Below are 7512 nucleotides of genomic sequence, written 5' to 3'. Positions count from 1 at the left end.
ATGGAGCTGTTTGATCTGGTTTCGGCTAGTTTTACCACAGAGCAACTAGTTTAGCCGGTATATTCAGTATAACAGGTTTTTAAAGGGCACCTATTATGACTCTTTTCACAAGATGTAAAATAAGTCTCTGATGTCCCCAAAGTGTGTATGTGAAGTTTTAGCTCAAAATACCCAACAGATCATTTTTTACAGCATGTTTAAATTGTCATTTTTGGGGGCTCAGAAAAACGCGCTGTTTTAGTGTGTATCCCCAGAGAATGTCTAATAAGGCGAGAAGTTTCACTCTCAGCAAAGAGTATAGAAGCCCAAGAGGCGAAACTCTGTTGTGTTATGGGTAACAGTCTGTAGATGGCGCTGCGGAGGCGAATCCGCCATTATGGACTGAAAGCTGCTGGAATCGTTAGCGCCAGTCAATGGCAAAATCCATTTTAGTATGTGTTAATAGTTCATGTGTGCACTGCTAGATTGCACATCTTTTTTGTACCTTTCCGCCTGTAATAGGACATTCATAGTTTTTTTTTTTCTTGCCATTGAAACGTTCACTGTGTAAAATATTAACTGTCTTTAGAAATGTTCATTTATAATTTTTTTTTTTTCCAAATCATATATATGGTGATGTTTACTAATTTCAAAATCAACATTTGAATAAATATCTTATTACTTATATCTAATTACTGTGTATCTGCCTATAGACAAGCGAACATATATTATTTCATGAATTTCTGTTAGTCATATAACAAGGAAAATGCATAATAGAACATAAATATTGATAGATTAAAGTTTTGCAGTAATTTTATAATTGTATCTTTGCAAACCGTAAGTGGTAGGCTAATGAAGCCGATTCGGTGGGGATACCCTTACTAAAAAGTACTAAGGAATCTTATAGTATTTTGGGACAAAATAAATGTTTTTTATTATTATTGTTTTCATATTTATAGTATTTTGGGACAAAATATTATAGTAATCTTATAGGAATACTATAGTAATTTGGGACAAAAATATTATAGAGAGGCTATACAGAACATCACAGAAGTATGTTATGTTCTGTAATACCTCTATAATATCCTAGAGCCGCTATAGTATTTCTATAGTAGTCTTATAGTACTTCTATAGTAATATTTTGTCCCAAAATACTATTTTCCTAACCAACACATATACGTATATTTTCTGTCATTTAACGTCATTTAACGTCGGTCATCCTCATTAATGTATTTTAAATTGGTTTCATATTTAGATATGACGGGCAGAAAAAATTAAGCTATGTTAAGTTTTTGTTATTTTAAGTTTTTCAGTGCCATTGACTCCCTTTATTTTTCGGCGTTTTCCTTCAGTTTTCAGTCCATAATGGCGGCCGCGCCGTCAAGTCATGGGGGCAACTGTTGCTATGGGGCGTTCTATTGAGTTTCGCCTCTTGGGCTTCTATACTCTTTGCTCTCAGTACACTTCCGGCTTCTGAACTGGTTGCAGTTCCTCTCTGATTCCATATGAGGGCGCTCACAGGACGAGTGCAGAATGAATGGAGGTCTATGGCGCTATACCAATAAAAATCCACTTTTCTCAGGATATAATTTTTTGTCTAGTAATTTGAATGTTGTATTAGAAAGGAGATGCAAAGAAATTACACATTGCTGGGTGTTAGATTTTTTAGAGTCACTTATTTGCTTTAAAAAGTATTTTAAAGTGTCAATGACGTCATACACATGTACGACCAGAGATACTGCTTCACGGCAATCCTTCAGTCACTTTGGTGCTTTCGCGCTCTGCACTTTCTTTTCTCTCGAGGCATCGACAACACAGCTGATACAGGGAAACACACGTGCTAGAAGAGTTTTTGTTTTGTTTGTTTCTGGTCCCGCTTCGGATGTCACGATGCCATCAAGCGGTATCTCTGGTCGTAATCAGTCCTTCACTGACCAATCAGCGTTCATTAGCAGAATGCTAGCGTGTTATGGGCAACAACAACTCAACCTGTAAGAAATCAAAAGGACATAAGTACTCGTTCATTCAACTTTCGACCTATAACCCATGTTGAACTTGCAAAATCGACAATCAAATCTGAGATTTCTCAACTGCAATCGGGTGAAAGAGACAAATTTAGCCGTCTAGCCCCATTGACTCCCATTCATTTTGCACTCATGGCGATCGCTCCCAGTGGAACTCTGGTGGTACTACAACCAAAATTCGGTACAATAGGACTTAAAGGAGTCATAACCTGCAAATTTCACTTTTCTACAAGAATCAATGTATGTTATGATTGCATAATGATTATACACTGGCCAGGAAGCCGATATTTAAAAGTGAAGCGTTTGTTTACCTCAGGGTTTGTAAAATAGCCCACGTGCACGCGCACTAAAAAGACGGCACTTGTTGACGTCAAGACGGGGCAGGATATACCATATATGGACACCGCAGCAGGAAGCCCGCCCTTCCCCTCTCACCCTCATATTCAGTTCAGTCGCGAAAGATGGAGAAACCGAGTGCACACGTGAGTTGCTCTGTGGTTGACTGCCAGAAACAACATGCAAATGTGTTTTCTATACCAAAAACGGACCAAACTATCAGGGACCAGTGGATAAAATTCATTTTTAATGACGCTGTCCCAGCAACACTTTCAACTGGCTTATTGTTCGGGTGTCTGCGCTAAACATTTTACGCTGGAATCATTCACAAATTTGGCCAATATCAGGCGAAGTTGGCCACGAAGCTCCGTTTGAAAAAAGGTGCCATTCCAACCATCCGGGACTTGCCTGAAATTGAAACGGTAAGACTGTTTTTATTGCTCTACTGTGTGTAACAAACAGCAGCAAACTACTAATGCGGCTATATATGTAACGTTAGCTTCGAGGTAAACACGGGGAATGGACTCTACGAATGCTAGCCATAATCTTTCCACTTTGTTTTACACTACAGTAGTGATGGTACAGGAGTCCATGCTCAGTGTCTAAAACTTTAACTGAAAATGATACAGCTATATTTTCATCGAATTGTATATTATATAACTATGACAACATATCATTGTATTGATTTTTTTTATAGAATAGATAAGGATAGATAAATAAAACAAACAGTCAAGTAATAAGAAACTTATAGAAAAACATCATGTTGTCTGTAGAAGAAAAATATTAAATGTCTAAAAAACCAGAACGTGAAACAAGGCAAAAACACCACATGATAGCAAACGTTGATCTCAATAACCACTGTAAGCTGATAAAAAAATTCGACTACATCTCCGTTAATGTAATCTACATTAAATAAAAGGTAAACCGAGAAATTAGCAACAAATGTTTTAGCTCGTTAGTCAAAATGATTGTCTTTACCATTCAGAGACATCTTGATGTAGACGTCCTTCCAACAACTCTACATCTTCCCTTTCCAGCTCAGAGTCTGGCTCAAACATATACGTTTGAATTCCGTTGGTCGCGACCAGGTCGGGTTCATTGACAACTTGCGCCATGATGTCAGTTTGTAATGATGCTGAAGTTACCTGCGGTGTCAACCCCCCTCCTTCCTGCAACCAATCAACGCGCCCCTCATTTGCATTATTAAAATGACCGTCCACGTCAGCCAAAACATCGCATCAGATCTCGCGAGACAATAATGCCTTCAGAAATAAAGGTTTTAGGAGCTCTGTTTTTATTTTTTTTCCACTCTTCTTTTTTAGAAGGGCATGAAAGACTATAATACAGCAGTAGGTATCCAAATTAAGACTAGGTTATGACTCCTTTAATAGGGAGTGGGCAGGCTCTCCGTAGACGGGCTCTGGTATCCCTTTAAATGCAAATAAGCTGCTGCTGCATGGCACAGGGGGCGGAGCTTCACGAGCTCGCGCTTCAGTCAGGACAATCTCATCTGATAATATCAGAACAGAAACTCTCAGTTGCGGTGTTCATTTCGACTCGGAGTCGGACAATAATGCCTACAGAGCCAGAGAATATATGCTGTATGGAGATACAGGTATAGGTAGTTTATATAGTTTACTTTAATTATGGTTATAACTTATTTGTCATCTGCTTTTATCCACTATTAATACAAGCCTGCTGTAGCAGACCCTGTCCGAATGATGACCAAAATATACTGATATAGCCTACTGAAATATACTGAGTTCAGTGAAGTTTATTGTACATCACACAAAAGATGAAGCGTTAGTTTTACTCCAGAGAATCACAGTAAGAGCTGAATAAACACAGTATAAGAAGTGAGCATTAAAGTCTTATCCATAAACTCTCTCTCTCACCCTTTCATTATCATCAACATACACAGCGAAGTACACAAAACCCTCATTACAACTAACAGTAAACAAATATATACACACCTTTTCAGTGGGTGCTTAATAAACTGGTAAACCTTATATCCGTAAAATGACTGGATGAGCTGTCATAAAGTGCGCGCTCTCACTTTCATTTCTGCCGTGGTCAGTAACGTTAGTCCTGTCGCTCTGAAGACCGTAAGCTGGATCACAAACAGTACAGATCCATCCTCGAGTAACAACGAGAGTAAATGAAGACTGCTATGTTCATTCTTACATCCAACAACAAACACCTCAATCGCTTAGGAGACATTCTTGTCTACAGTTGCTCAAGCGTCGAAACAATGGCGGTCTCTGTGTCCAGCTCACTCAGGGCGGGTCTATGCTCAAACTGCAGTGTCAATCAACAGTCGTGGGAGGGGCCTGTGCAAAGTGACGTCACATTGGCCCGAATCTGAGAACAGCTTGTTCTGAGACAGTGCTTATGATTTATGGGGATTATAAAAAAAGCACTGGGTGGATTTTTATCATTATAGGGTGGTTGTGTGCACACACTGCCAACACACATTTATGTTCAAACACCATGCGAAAGTGAATTTTGCATAATAGGTGCCCTTTAAATGTGTCAGATATACATTTGCTTATCTTTCATTACATCCATTTACCTTAGGCATACAAAAGCTTATGATGAACATTTGGGTCAAATTAGTATCCATTTTATTTCAATGAGATGCTAATCAGAGATTGTTTAGGGAATAATTAGATACTATTCATCCTCTTCAGTGCGTCTCTATAACACTTTTATACATGAGGTTTGAGCTTCACTGAGAGCCAGTATACGATCAGCTCCTAATAATGTTCAGGTTTCATGCTGTACATTCATACATTTCATTCTGTTTGTCTTTATTGATGGTTAGATAATCTCGTCATAATTTTTAACGCTTTTACTTTTCATCACATGATCTACTGCATTCTTATGACTGATTTTAACATGATTATTTTGCCAATTTGTAATAACATGTAGAAACTGCAATCATCATATTTGTCGTTGTGTGATAATGCAAAATAAAATAAAAAGACTGTTGCAGTGGTGACAGTCACGTACTGTAAGCAGTTTGAGGGATTCTCGATCAACTGCATTTGCAACAATTACTGGAAAAATCCACTTTGGAGACTTGATAACAATCATTCATTGTCTGGAATCCGTCCTGTTGGTTCAGAGCCTAAAAGCTCTGAAATGTGTAAAAATGAGAGTAAACCTGAATATCAGGTTAGGAAACACACAGTACTTCTCATGAGATGCTCATACTTTACTGTAGTTCAGAGGATGAAATGTTCTTTATATCAGTGCCAGATTTACTGTGTGAATTCAAGCTTTTCGTGATCCCCATTTTGACAAGGGAGTATGCAAATGACATAATAATGTCATGACGAATTAATCAAACCTTACTGTTCAATTCTTTACCAAAAACTCTCGACATACATATACAAAGCATTGCACATTTGATAACTGGTAAGAATAGAGAGCCAAATCAACATGGTGAGACATCTAGTTTAAATATTACTGCTTATTTAGGCCTAACTATATGTGTAAATGTGTATACAAATACACACGATTGTACATATGTACATTTACAAAGGGGACACACTGTCAGGACACATTAAAGTGTGTCACAGGCTTCTTTGAATGATGTTGAAGTCTTTGTGCACGTGAGGAATTGTTGCTCCTCCGGGTAAACGGAGAACATAATGTTCACTTCCTTAAATTCTTTAAGAGCAAAGGCTAGAGTTACAGGTCTTATGAAGGGCACCGTCAATGCGAAAACTATATATAAAACATATAGGCCTATGTATATGACATGTTCTCATTTAGGAAAGTACCAGCTTTTGTCTGTTTGGCCTTATTTTATGTATTCTCTGCGGTCTTTGTAAATCAAGTTCCATGATTAGGATTTGTTGCTGTTTCTCATTGTTTTTTCCATTAATTGTCGATACCCAAATATTAGATATCGATTTGCCTAATTGATTTGCAAACTAGCATCCCGTTTCCCAGCTGTTTTAAAAGGCATTACAGTTTACTTTAGGGTTTAGCTTTGAGGTGTTAGTTGCTTTCAAAAAACATTTGAAATGTATTTCTGCATTTCTGTTATGATCTTGTTAGTTTGCACAACTTACAAACCTTGCCTTACTTGACCACTGCCTGCATCCTTCCAGATGTCTTAGGGATGAACTCTAAAGCTTTTAATGTGATCATTGATTATTTAAACTAATAATTAATTACCATTATTAAAATAATTAATGATTTTTTTTCTTGTGACACTTGGATCACTCACTGTGTGTTTTAAAGTACCATTTTTGTACATTTACTAAGTACTGAACTAATCAAACTGACCCATCGTTATTCCATCTAGATTCACATCTATGTGAACAAAGAGTGAAAGAATGTCTTTCTGAATACAGGCGTACACAAGGAAACTATCCGTTAAAATAACAAATCTCTTGATGTCAAATGAAAAATTAAAAACTGGTTTAAGCTATTGTTATCTAGTTCCAGTAATGATCCTCCCACAGTTATTAAAGGCACTGATAAGATTGTGAGCGCTGCAGTTCAGCATCACTGTATTGAACTACTGAAGAGAGAATCTCATAGACCAGTCATCAATCTGAGTTTGCTCTGCAGCAGCATCTGACCTCAGGTAAAGTCACTTCTGTTTTATTCCTTTAGGCTCTAATGAGTTTGGCTATTTCTTATATTATGTAAAATTAGTGTGTTATTTAAATATTTAAGTGAATGTTATAGTTCTTTTACAAATGTGCACAACAAAGAAAGAATAAAATACAACAACATATAAGAACCATATTTCATGTGTGTATGTTGTATATGTGTGTGTGTGTGTGTGTGTGTGTGTGTGTGCGCAGGTGCAGTTCGTCACAATGAGGTTTCTGATCTCACTGTGTGTGTCGCTGCTGCTGATTGATGGTGAGTGTTTTATAATCTGTCATATAAAATTACTGAATTATTTTCTCAATAATAAACAATTGTTCTTATATTGTATTTTTAACAGGTGAAATAACCACTGGACAAACAACAGGTACAATAATTCTTTCACTCCATCCAATCTTCAATTCATCCTTTGTTTTTCATTAAAAATGTTGAAATAAATGTAGTAGAAATAATTAATATGATAAAACAGTTTTCCTATTGATATAAAACCTTCTCATGTTTTAGCACTTTCTTACACATCGATTTTAACAGGAGAATCCAA

The 7512-nt window shown here is 37.0% G+C and overlaps 1 protein-coding gene across 1 annotated transcript in view; it reads left to right on the top strand.

The window, feature by feature from the left end:
- LOC311306292 (uncharacterized protein) overlaps positions 1-7512 on the top strand; it is a gene marked incomplete at both ends in the record, with an annotated part of 48803 nt that overhangs the window by 28720 nt on the left and 12571 nt on the right. The window lies entirely within an intron of this gene.

This window comes from Rutilus rutilus (assembly GCF_951802725.1).
Source record: "Rutilus rutilus genome assembly, chromosome: 16".
NCBI lineage: Eukaryota > Metazoa > Chordata > Actinopteri > Cypriniformes > Leuciscidae > Rutilus > Rutilus rutilus.
This window is presented reverse-complemented; position numbering and strand designations above follow the sequence as displayed.